The sequence below is a fragment of the Anticarsia gemmatalis genome, chromosome 9 (genome assembly GCF_050436995.1).
Source record: "Anticarsia gemmatalis isolate Benzon Research Colony breed Stoneville strain chromosome 9, ilAntGemm2 primary, whole genome shotgun sequence".
In the NCBI taxonomy this organism is placed as follows: domain Eukaryota; kingdom Metazoa; phylum Arthropoda; class Insecta; order Lepidoptera; family Erebidae; genus Anticarsia; species Anticarsia gemmatalis.
Genome location: NC_134753.1, coordinates 13225352 through 13239388, shown reverse-complemented (window position 1 = coordinate 13239388; position 14037 = coordinate 13225352). Strand labels below are relative to the sequence as shown.

The window sequence follows — 14037 nt, the reverse complement described above, 5'->3', positions numbered from 1 at the left end:
GTATCAATATTTTATTTCCTTTAAAAATGTGCTCTGTTAATGGAAAAACAAAATGTTCCAATATAATAATGTAAAATTACTAAGAAAGATAGTAATTTTTAAAGAAAATACTCAAGCGATGTCCTGTGTCTGCCGAGTAGAGAATACGTCTGTATCTGTATACTCTTGAAAAGGATCATAACAAGCAAGGTAATGGTTTACGAAAAAACCGTATTTCTTTTTTCTAATATCCACATTGAAAGTCAAAGCACACATTAGGCTTCGAATCTGAACCTATTAGGTTCCATTAAGGTTTTTAGTACATTAGTATTAGTTCGAACCAGGTCTACATTTTCAAAACCAACACCTTATTTCGAAATTTTAGATACAACTCCAAGTTCCATACAGGGAATAGGGTAGTTGCCTACCAGTCAAATCAGCTACTCTTTATGAAATGTCAAAAACACATTTCAATATAGAAATACGACATACGTCACTATATCATATTTTCGTTGGTATCAAATGAGTGTCTAATAAAATGTTTCAGTCTTTAATAAATACAAGTTCAATAATATTTACGAAATAAGCTACATAGTGAGAGAAGATGATGATTTTGATGATGATTTTAGGATGATTTTAGATTAATCTTTTACGAGTACGAGTTTAATCATTTTTGGTTAACCCAGGCAACTACCCAATTCCTGTAGACATATTTGTTTATTTGAAACTGTGAAATACGAAGAAACATACTCTTGTTTTTTTACTTCCAGCGTTTTATTTATCAACGGCTGGAACATATACAAAGGTACGATTTTGTAAAGACAACTTCGGTATAAAATTTCCTGAAATAACGGACGACCAGTAGTTTTTCTTCTTAAATAAATATTTTGTTTGCATGTATTGATGAACCATCACATATCTATTTTGGAATTCGATATGAAACAAAACTATATTGATTATACCACGTGTTAATTCTTTGTTATAACTCATTTCAAATAATTATGAACGAGGAAGTCTTTTTTCATTAATTTGTCCCAGAATATCAGACGTTAGGAGGCCCATGGATCTGACTGTATTCATATAATCGAGGAGATGTACCAAAATTAAACTCATAATTACTGTTTTGAAAGTAAAACTAACTAGCTAATTGCCCAAATTTTGCAAGAAATTCACTTGAAAGTTAGAAACGCTACTTTTTATTCAATTGTATAAAATAGCAAAGTAAAATAACGAAAGTATATAATAAAAGAATTCTGAAAAGTACTACGTTTTAAGGCTAGATTTTGAATTCAAATTACTACTCAGAACTAAATTATACTTGAAAACTTTTGTCAGCGTATTAATTTAGATTTTTTTCATCATTAGTTTATTCTTAATGTCAAGAAACCTTATATTTCTTAAAGACTGAATAGAGGTCAAACAATTTGAGTATGTTATATTTTGATAATTGCATTTTTAGATATAAATATATCAAAGGGTTTTTTTTTTACTTTTCACAACTATATGAATAAAAATAAATCAACGAAGTGTATGTACGCGCATTATATTTGAACGACTAAACTCAATTCGATAGTTCTTTTCTTAATTATGTTTGTAACTGTCGGGATAAGATGTCTATGGGATCGATGGGATCAAAATTCTCACGGGAATGAAAACAACGGGATAAATTATACTATACCTGGCCAAAGACGGGCCAGTCCGCTAGTTAAAAATATAAATGTAATGAAAATTATGTTATTGAACGCGGTTATAAATTACAATGTCTAAGAATAGGAACCTCAAATTCAGCTGGGACAATTCTATCATTAAAGAAAATACGTAGGCGTTACCAGCAGGCATCATTATATCTTAAAATATTTGACTCCAAGAACACGTTCCTTGTCCCCTAATAAAATACACGTTGAATAAAATTAAACACCCACTTAAAAATTATAGCACTAAACACAAATCTAGCAGTCTAGAAAAACTAATTATTTTGAAAAGGAAAAACGTATTTTAATTGCGCTTTTGTATCAATCGGCACTGGCAAAGATAAGTGGGCGATCCGAAAACAGAAAAATAAAGTTGGTCTCGATAGTGGATGAGAGAGGTAGGGGGGAGGGGTGCGGGGGCCGCCTGCGCGGCGCCTCACCCGCCCCGTCTCCCGCACCCCTGCGCTCAGTCAAAACCAACCTTCGAATGGTAACGTCGTTTTTCGCTCGGTTTAAATCATAACCCTTAAAGTGCTATAAAACATACGGCCAAGTCTAAACATGTCGACTGTTTTACACTCAGAGTGATAAGTGTATGTATAAAGTGTATGTGCTGTGCCCGTGTTTGTGTTATGTTTGTATGAATGTACTGACAAACAAATATTTCGTTGCTGGATTCGACGCTGTGTGTTTCACGTATGTATTCATTCTTGATTTATGATTTTTTTGTTTAGTATTTTAGTAATTTTAAGTGTGAATGTGACTTGGTTATTAAACGGAATATTTTATTAATAGGTTGGTGAAATCGTGGTTCAGTTAAATTTAAAATTAATAAGCGAAAATAAAATTATTTCTACATCGTTATGGTTTGAACCATTCCCGATTAATAGCACATGTGTATAATATTTAATTACGTATAAATAAAAGTAATACTTCTTTTTATAATAACGCTAGAAATCTTATCTTTTCTGGCTCTAATAGCGAAAGCGATGAAGCTAAACAGCAAAAGGCTACTGACTATTAAAATGTCATAGCAAAAAAATATATGTTCATTTTATAAAAGTTTGACATAAACCAATTTTAGGTTTACACACTACACACAGTTTTTAAAAACAAATTCGTGGAAATATATTTTTTGACCAATGCTATGAAAATGGAATCACGGAAGTAAGGAAAATATTTTCCCATGGCCAGTCGAATTCAATATGTATTTTTTATTCGTGGAAAATGGACTCGCCTGAGCATCGAAGGTTGTCGAGAACGTTATTAAATTCTAAAAAGGCCAGGAAACAATTCTACTGAAATATTCCCTGGTTATTTTTGGTCCAGTTTTATGAACCTGCATTTCCAGGGTTAATGTTTTAATATGACATTGGGCTCATAATTTTTCGACCGTAATGTTTTAAACGTTCGACGCAAAATATTTTGTGGCTTATATTATTTTTTGGGTACGAAATTACTGGTAATATTTTTTATATTATATCCTTCTTTTTAATTTCTTGACTTGATTACTCATTTTAGGTATATTTTTGTGTATATAAACTTAAATACTATACTCAAGGCTCGTTTGACGATTAGAAGTTTCGGAAAACCTATCTTATAGATAAAACAAATGTATATAAAAAAGACCTTTTCGTGTCCTACTTAGTAACCTAACCGAAACTTATCCGGAAGTATTTTGGTTTAAATATTATGGATAAAACCATTTAAAAATGAAACATTCATAGAGAGCCGTATATGCAAGGTTCGTGACTTGTGAAGATATGCTATTTTTTTTATTAAGAGCATGAGGGATGCATCGTGGTATGCAGTAGACAATTGTTTGTTTGATAATAATATAGCTTTTGTATTATGGCCATACACAGAATTATTTACTTAATCTAGGTAATCGTGTAAGCCAAGACTCTCTACTAAATAGTCAGACTATAATATATTAGTTGATATTTAAGATCAAATAGTAATAACATTATTAACCCTTAAATACCCATAGCGTTTCATAAACCCCGTGAACAACCCACGGGAGGACCATGTTTACCTTAATTACCGTGGCTGACAGGCAGATTGATGATCACCGTATTAATTAGAGTACGCGGAGCCTTTCCCCATCGTATAGTACGATTCTGGTGTACGGTACCCGTGGGAAGGTGTTGTCTAATCGCGGTAACAACACTAGCTGTAATTGAATTGTATGAGTGATATTGGCAGTGATTGGTTTACGGTTCAGCTTGTAGGGATGGGAAATTGTGTTTTTGAGAGTGTTCAGCAGTATTTAGATACAGTGAAATTTATTAAGTCTTTTAGTTGTAGTTTTAAGATATTTTAGATAGATTAGACAGGTTATAAACGTGTTTGCGTAGATTTATTGTGAGATAATTTTGATAAATAGTTCTGCGAATTCTTTATTTTTGGGTATAAACAAAAACAATGTATTATTATAGTAGAATATTTAAAAATTACATGCAATGTTAGCCATGGCTTTCATTTAGAATTATCATTTCTGACGCTTTTTAAATCAATTTCAATAGATAGGAAATAGGTATAAGCTAATGATGTTGATAATGAAGAATAATAAGGATTTTACGTTCATTCAAGCATAATATTATTGAAATATGGTCTTGTATGGTATGGTATAATATTCATTGAATATGGTCTTGAATGGGGGTTTGTACTAACACGTCATACGATATCCTGTTTAAGATTCCGTTTAGCATTTACGACTGTTCTATGATCAGCTAGCTGATTTGCACGGCTAGTTGATTTTTGGAAAGTTAAGTTGATAGAATTTATTGATGATGGGTTTTTTATATTCTTCATTTTATTTTAAATCAAAAACAGTTCAGGGTTTTAGCCATGAAAGCGTAACTAATAGTTGGCTCATGAACTAATTTTTGTAATGAGCAATAATTAGAGATAATATATGCCTAAAAATATTTATTCTACGTACGACTACGTAGTTTTCTTCTATAAATAGGCGTATTAGAGGGCTCTCGATACGAAGGTTTTACTCAAGTTCTAAAATTCTAAGTTATTGATTCTTAACGATATTGAATGGAGCTATTTCTGACTTCGACTTTCTGAGAGCTGTTTCAAAGTAAAGGTACTTTAAGCATTGCCAAAATTAGAAGTAAATTGGTATTTTATTTAAATGATTGAGTGGAAAACTAAGCGAATGGCGATGACGTTTCTTAGTAGCCATTTTAATTTATAAAACTACTAGCAACTTGCCCCGGCTATACTAGGCTTATGAAGTAAGAGTTTGGGTAAACTATTACCTAAAGTTATTGGTAATAGTATAGAGGAATATTTTAAAAATTACACACTACAATCTTTCTCGGAAGTCGCTCTATCTGTTAGTTAAAACCGTGTGCAAATTCGTTTAGTAGATTTTGAGTTCATAGTGAACAAACAGACATGGCTAGAGGACTTTGTTTTGTAAAATGTAGTGACGAAGGGGCTGTTGAGTAAACATTCGGAAACCTCCTCACCTAATAATATTTCGAGTATTTTGTGGTATTTGGCTTTTCCTACTTTCAATTATGAATAATTTTAGCTTTATCTTCTATTAGGACTAGGGCCATTGACAAAACATTATATTATTATCATTGATTGTGTGTCCCACTGCTAGGCAAAAAACTTCCCGATTTTTTAGATATCACATTCCTGGGCGACTTACTAATATGGTAGTAAGTCAGTAGATGGGATCGACTCGCATATTTATATTGACAAATCTGCGTGCCACCTATCTTTGGTCGGCCTAGACTTCGGTGAACACTATGTGTTGTCCAATCCGTCACTGATCTTGCCCATCCGGTTACATGCATGAGACAGTATTGATTCACTAACAACTACAATATATTGGTATTATTAGTGATAATCGAAAACATTCAGTGTAGGATACAAAGATAACGATAAGGGTTACTAAACTAAAATGTGTATTCGTTATCCTCTATGAGAGCTTTTTAGTTACTTTTATTATACCTCCCGTCATGTACACGTTATACAGAAAGTGTATACACCCACGTTTTTCCCTTTATAATATATGTCTCATGTAACATGTAGGCAAATTCTAGCCTACTATTGAGTATGTTCAGAAATTGGAAACACTATAAACAGGACCTCGTGATCCGCAGGTTATTTCGTAATCCGTTAGTTATTAAATTTGTACTTCGAACAGTAATTTTATTTTTATTTAAAAGACAACTCGCGCAATAAGAATTGCTCTTGTGTCGCGGGGACTTTTACAGACATACAAACAACGGACACAAAGCATAACTCTTGAATTTTGGAATTAAATGTGTATTTTTATGATATTTTACATGTATTTCATGCTACTGCTTAAGATTTTGGTAAAGGTTAAACTGGTCGTAAAATTTATCCTATATTCATAAATGCGAAAGTTTGGACAGATATTTGTTGCAATATCACGCCAAAAGTACTGAACAGGATTTCATAGAATATAGTACACCGACAGTTCATGACCCCATTAACAAATGAGATACTTATTACTACGATAAATATTTCACGCAAACTAAGTAAACCTACTCTCATCGCCCTTAAAACCCGTTTAACAATTAAGTTCACCATGTACAATCAGCTTACTACTACAGCTTAAAAACTTTAACCTAAACCTAATCAAAAAGCTAATTATTTCACTTAACACTAAGTCTGGAGCCCGAAGTCCTTTAACCAACTATACAATTAATATCACCGAGTTCAGCTTAGTTCTGTAGTGGACTTCCGTACGCCATTGTCTAGCGACTATTGCCTCTCGTAACGGAATAGGATAATAACGACAAGCACCCTGTAATTTTATTGCTATTTGCATTTATTTATTCGATTGCTTTCGGTTTTAGAATGGAAATAGAAGGTGAAGGGGTTGTTTTGTAGTAGTTAGGGAGAAGTAGGTTTAAAGTAAATTAAATAACGATTTAAATTGCTGTACTTAATAATGTGGTTTTTATTGGTACTTACAGAATAAACTACGTATTAAAGTTGTTTTTTACAAGTAATATCTATGTTTTCTAGTATATAGACAGTCGCTTCGGGCTTCAATGTACCGTGGACACGTTCATGAATCGTGCAAATTGAAAAATATCTGACTTAAACTCAAACTCAACTCAGAAAAATAGAAAAAAAATACACTTACATTTGTTTTTACGTTTGCCGTTATCTTATTAGTTGGTTTTCTACAAAACATACTTCTATTAGGTATAAGTTACAGCACGCTTTCAACTCATGCTTTTTTATGAAATTGAGATCAAGATAAATTGAGTGTTGTTCAACATTTTATTTTGTGTCATTCAGTCACCCATGTGAGTGCAGTTAAAGGTCTCATAATAGAATAATAACTACCGTCTATATCATAAGTTGGCAGTGTAAACTACTGTATTTTACACCCTCTATTATCTTGCCAAGTCCAAAGTATTGTTTCTTGGAAAATGGCCACGCCGTTAAGAGAAAAATAAAATATAGGCCAATGATATTCCTGTTCAGTTGAACATTTTATGTAGGTCTAGTTTCTGTATCTAACTTATTTGCTGGAAATGGTATTCTTTATCCTTTTTTGCAACATATTAGGTCGGGGAAAAAGTCTTTTCGCATTATAGTATGTAGGAACTTGTACTAAAATCTTTTCTCTATATAAAAAAGCTCAATATTTGGGTACCTCACAAGCTCAATGAAAGAAACCTAATGAATTGTGTACTCATTTGTGATTCTTGAAACCAAAGAGATTTTATTACAAGATAATAACTGAATTTACAGATTCGTGTAATGTTCAAAAAAAACTTAAGAAATCTTCAACCTTAATTAAGGTTATCGTATGTAGTTGTGTCATCGTATGATTTATCTTATTGCCAACCGATACGCTAATGGTCCCTAGAGACACATAAAGTGGTCTGCAAACTATTGAACAAAAATCTTTGCATTTGAAGAAATAACTTGAAAGTAAATATCGTTATTCTGACAACTGAAAAGTCTCTTTGTTGTTTTTTTAATACTAGAGTTTGTTTTATGACATAATGCATACTATACTCAGAGATATCAACAGAGGTGTAGTATGTATATGTGGTCCTATAATACAAGCAGGAGCTTTTAATTAATGCGGGGCATGTTGCCAAACTCTGAGTTACTGGTAGAAGTATTAGGTACAATATAAATTAGAAACCAATACCTAACATTATACCTTGTAATACGCCATCAAATCCGGAATTTTAGCATCAGAAGTCACATTCTCTACCACCTAGCACTACCACTCTACGCCACAGACAGTTGTAGTTCGTTCAGAAAGTTCGTTTTTAACTTGATATTCTACGTGCCCGTGTAGCGTAAAATTCATATAATGATAATCAAAGTCTTGTTTTGCTGATTCATATTTATTTAGGTTTAACATCAGTCGTCAAACTGATAGATTAGATTATTTAACGAGCGAGTTATTCAACCAAACAATACATTAAAATCACACACAATATAAACTGTCTATTACACATAGTCGTAAAACACACCCTTATTAGCTTCAAACACAAACTAATTGGACCTCAATAGATAATATAAACATCAATAACTGGGAATTTATTGCCAAATACATTAATTGACTATTCAAATAATAATATGGGCTACTAAACTAATGTTATAATTTGAAGTACTTATTTCAGCACCCATTTTCAGCCCTTATTATTATTATCCTTTATTAGGTTTTAGCATCTAAGTCTGCTGCATGAAAAGTCCTTTTTTCAACACCAATTTGGTTGCTGAATCTTAGTAAAGGAAGAATTATGTTGAGTTACTTGTGTGTGAATGAATATCATAGAACAATTAACTTTATTATGTTATAAAAACTTTACAGAAATAAAAATCAAGTGGGTATTGTGTTCTTTACGAACGTATGGACAATAATCAATGGACCCAAGATACTATCAGATCTATAACAATTATATAGTGGATAAGAAAATAGTTTTGTGTGAGATCACGTTACCGCAAGAATGATATTTTACCAAAGACCCTTATCGGTACCGCGACTCTCTACAGTTGGTACAACCATTATCGAGAGTATGACAGTTAAAATATAGTAAACTATTAATTCGTACGGAAATCTAGGCTGATATGGTATTCATACTTCTGAAGCTAGATGGTTGTCGATAGTTAATAGTCGTATGTTTGCTACATCACCTCTCACCTGGATACGTAGTCTTTACTATCAAAAAAAAATTAAGTAGGTACTTTAAATAATAATAATGAGATTTAGTTTCTCTCTGTTCAGATTTCTATCCAAAATGACTTGAAGTTAGTTGAGTTATTCAATCGTCAAAAGTGGTAGTAGGAAATCGCTTTTCAAAATTGTATTCCAATTCGCTTAAAATAGGAGCAAGGTTAATATGTTTATAAACAACGTCATTGGTCGAGACCGCATTACTGTTTGTAGGCCTCAAAACAGCCCAATTTACTAATTAGCACTTTAATAACGGATTAACCTAAGTGGTAGAAGCCTAGCCAAATGTAGTTACTGGCTCCACGAGAATAATTCTACCATAAATTCAGTTTGCAATTTAATTCGTGTATGTTGCATTTTGTTGAAGTTTATTTTAGTTGAGAAAGTTTTATACGCGTGCTATATTTGATGTTGTAATTAAATATACTCTTGTGGCATTTCGGTTTTAGTGCTCTTTTCTGAAAAGGGATTAACTTATTTTTCCGGGATAATTTTATTTTAACTCTGAATTCGTGTAGCTGTCAAGGCATACTACACTGCCGTGTTTTTATAATTTTAGAAAACAGAAGTCATTTAGTTAAATGTGAATTGTACGGACAGTATTAGTACTCGTAACTGCTGACAGCTGTGTGGATAAGAATGAAGCAAAGAAACTTTGTAAAGATACGTACGCAAGTCGTACCAAGTAGCATTTGCTGGTCTCTGCCTATCTAGATATTGTACAATGAAAAATGTATTACTGTTTATATCATACATACAATAACGCCTTCTTCCCATAAGGTTAGGTAGAGACCAGAGAACGCCACTTGGTACGATCCTTACATACTTCAATTGCTTCATTCACATCCATGCATCTTGTCATACAGGACCATCGGTACGAGTATTACGCACCTGACGTTTTTGTTAGACATCAAATATTTTTATTTCTTTTAAACAACCGTTCCTTCATACAATATACTGTTTTCAAACCGACCTGGTTCAACATACCGTATGTTCATTGACTACAATCGTCTGTTTGTAAACCATTGGTTTGTTCTTAAGATTGTTATTATATGATGTGTTTATAAATACAGAGCGGTTTTTATTTCATTGTTCTTTGTTAGTGATGTCATGACAGAAACACTGATGTGTTTTACAAAGATACACATACATAAAATCATGTCTTTTACTATAGAGGTAGAGAAATAAAATAGGCATTGTAGTCGAATGACAATTGACCTATTTTCTTACGTGTGATTACTGTGATTAGTAATCAATGTTTGTAATGAACGTAAAAGTAACGCAAGGCGCCTTTTTCGTAGTTGAACGATTGGTATCTTATTTGAAAAACTCTTACTATTTTTAATGTTTTTTAATATTTTCCCACACGGAAACTTCGTGTTGATAAAAATTACACTGAGAAACCAGAAAAGAAAATACAATGACTATTCACAAAGATTTAATGGTCACCGTTCTTAAACTCAGTTTTTCCACACAATGGAAGTTAAAAATATCTATTTTTTTACTCGATATTATGACCAACATGCATCGCTCTTAGTCGCGACTTGTCGCGCTAGTTTAGAAACTTAATGAATAAATACGTTCGTAATTCAATAGTTTCATTCAATTACTTCACAAGTACCGTCAATATTGAAACACAAATATCATAGGTGTATGGTAGAATGTTCTGTGTATATGAAACCTGATATTTGTTGAAATTTCACATCAAAGTGTGACTAACCGATGCGGAAGCCGGTAGTTGTGAAGGGTGAGTTAGGATTGTAGTACAGTTAGAGCTATAATATTGTAGTATGGAGCGATTTTATAGTTTAAAACTGTTGAAAACATTGTAGCATTTTGAAACTTTTTATAAATTAAGTAGAGGATGGCATTTGAGAAATTGAATTGATTGCTTTATTAATAGAATCAAAAAAAAATAATGCTTAATTAATCAAGCATCAAAATTTTTTTAGATTAATTGAATGTGACCTCGATATTAAAAACCTATAGCCGTGTTTTTTAAAATGTCTATGACGTTAAAATTATTTCGCTTCACTAGCGTAAATCTAGTGGAAGGCTGTCTTCAGGGTAGCTAAAGACAGATCGAAAACTTTCAACCCCAATTTTACTTACGACTGTGTCGGAACCACCCCCTAACGTCTATCTAGAGGGTGAACAAAACTAATAGCGTATAACAAATTACTTTTTCTTAAGTCATTGCTATTTTAAGAGACCGGGCTCATCAAATTAATTTAAAAGTTTTGTATCAAACTCATAGTAATTATTAAATATTAAACAATACTTCCAAAGGGTCGAAATAATTGGCGACAGGTAGACGACATAAAAAAAATGGATAGGAATCGAACTTAGTACTCCCATATAATCTTTATCTTTTATGTTCAATTTTGAAAAAGCTTTATTTGGCTATTTAACACCCTTGGATTTTCATAATTTTCATAGATTTTCTTATAAGTTCGTATCCAAAAATCAAACAAACAGATATCCAAACTAAAAGTTTCGGATTAAATAAGTTTTTTTGATAAATATTCAATTTTCGGACGTTACGTATAGAGTATAAAGTTTGATAACTTATACTAGACTAGATAAAAAATATATTAAAACTTATATCAGCTACGCATACTTTAAGATAAAATATTGAATAAGAATATGAGTATAAGTATAATAACATTTACACAATTTTCTCATAAACACGATTACGTAAAACAAATCTTTAATATTATGCAAGTAGTGATAGAAATATACCTCCCAAGTAATACCAGTAGCATCTTAATAGAATTAATTTTATCCTACAAAACCAAAAGAATAGTCTACGCCGTAGCGTATCTACGAATACTGTAGACCCTAGCTTTCCTGTAGAGGCTGCTACGAAACCCCAATGCTGCTAGACATTATTTTTCGAGAATCTTTTCATCAAGGTAGCAGAAATGAATACTAGTTTCTAATTACCATTTTTTATTGAACTGTATAAATATGCAGAATTTAGCTTTTCTTTAGAGACTGCTATGCTACCAAACATATTTTTTCGAAAATCTTTTCATCAAGGTATCAAAAAGAAATACTGGTTTCTAATTACCTTTTATTATTAAGCTTTATATATATATTATTTTCCTAACAATTCCTTTATTTCTACTCATATTTCAGACGCTAGTTGTACACTTCCAAGTTTTGATATCCGTCAGAAAGTACGTAACAATGGAAACATTATATCTTGACAAGTAAATCCCACTTGTGTGAGAATATACTCAGCTGCTCTCTGTTTATTTTTCATTATGCGATACAAAGGCGAAGGCTTTTCAAACAGTTTATAGCCACTTTGATGTTACCAAATAGTTTTGCTTTAAGTATATGTTTTGTGTTCAGTTTGGACATGTGTGTTAGGTGAGATGGATTGGATTTGAATATAATTATGTGTAACATAAAACGTAATAAAAAATGATTTAGTATTAAGGATTACAAAAAAAAGGAAGAAAATAAAACGTTCAATAATAAATTGTAAAGATTGTGTTTAAAATACAGTTTAGTTTTACACACAAAATCACGTCTTTTTCCCAAATGGTTAGACAGAAGCTGAATAACGCCACTTGGTAACGAGCCTTACTTTAGTTTTAATTGTAATAAATATTCATGACCACACTTAAAATACAAAGAAAGTAAGACAAACACAACTACGTAACTTTTAAAATTCTAAAATAAAAATGCTTAAGCCCAAGAAATTGACTAACAAACTTTGAAAAAGGTCGGATTGGATTAGAGAGAGGAATCAGCGTACATTGCAACGAAGCAATGAACCTTTGGCTAGGAGGGGTGCGAGGGGGACAAAAAATACCTCCGCTACCCCTCGTAATAAGACGAGGGGTAGTTCCACCACCCCAAAACGGAGGCACGTCTGTATTTGTCTAAATATTTCAACGGAGAAAGTGTATGCGACTGCTGATCATTTTGGGTTCGATTCAATTGAGTTGATAAGTTTTTTTGTTAGTAAATACTTACATAGAAATAGTCTAGATCGGTTGCCAGGCAAGTTTTAAGACAGTAATTTAGAAAGTAAACTCTGGTAAAAAACGATTCGATTTTGTGTCCACCTTGTTACTACATAAAACAATTTATAGAAATGAAAATGTAGCGAGCTCATAAATCTCATTTCATTTCATGTTATTATCTGTGACAAAATTTACAATTTGACTTCTTACAAAAGCACATACACACATACCGATTTATAAATGTGCCTTTGCATCGAGATCTTAAATAAAATGTGAACTGAAAATAAAACTGCAAGATAATCTTAAAGTCTGCTATTTATATAAATGTGTGTGCTGAGTCACCTGAGTTCTTAGCGTTGCTTATCGACTCAGTTTAAGTCAGATAAGTCGACATCTTTGACAATAATGTGGTGTAGAAAGAAATACCAGCTTTCTTATTGTTAGTTCAATGCTCGAAACATCTTTTGAAGATATCAGTTGTATGTGTACAAACATAACGACTTTAATAGTTGTAGAGAGTCGACAGTTTTTTTATTAATCTATTCTTTATCTGTTCAAACATTTACTATTCAATAATTTCAATAATTAATATATAATTTGGACGGAATTTCGCACGAATAAGCATTTTCCTTTAGATTGCCTAAAGTTGTGGCGCAGGTTACTCTGGCCATAGTCGTCAGCTGACTATTAGCACATGACTAATAATGACACTTTAAAATGCTATTTAAGCAATTTAATATACATTTAGTAAGAAACATGGCTGGGCCTAAAATATCTAACTCATATGTTCTCTTTGATGGTTACAATTTCCACGCCACTGGGGAAAATATCGACTGGTACGTAACAGGAAAACCGCCTCTATTTCTATTTGAGGCATAGTTTGGTACACACTATTTATATCATGTTTTCACTCACATAACTTTGTAGTGGTAGTGTTAGCGACTGCCAGGGCTAAACAAAAATGTTGTACTTCAATTCTCTATGATTGCTAGGAGTTAAGATGTTCAGAATATTAATATTTTGACTCTCAACTTCCTCAACTCGGACAATATTTGAAGCCACTGATCCTGCATCTGATCTCTGGTCGTGTCATACTACCGTCTTATCGGTTTATGAATAAGATGGAATAGAGAATGTGTGTGAAAGAACCTGTGGATTGTGCTAAACTTGGACACTAAAC

At 32.3% G+C, this 14037-nt stretch overlaps 1 protein-coding gene across 2 annotated transcripts in view; it reads left to right on the top strand.

Moving 5' to 3' along the window:
* kek2 (leucine-rich repeat, immunoglobulin-like domain-containing kekkon 2 protein) overlaps positions 1-14037 on the top strand; it is a 313905-nt gene that overhangs the window by 218854 nt on the left and 81014 nt on the right. The window contains exon 1 of one of the 2 annotated variants that reach the window (XM_076118552.1): positions 2161-2366. The exons of the other annotated variant lie outside the window; for it this stretch is intronic. The gene's annotated coding sequence lies outside the window, so the exon portion shown is untranslated. Of the gene's footprint in view, positions 1-2160; positions 2367-14037 lie in introns of those variants that run through there. 2 annotated transcript variants of the gene reach the window in all.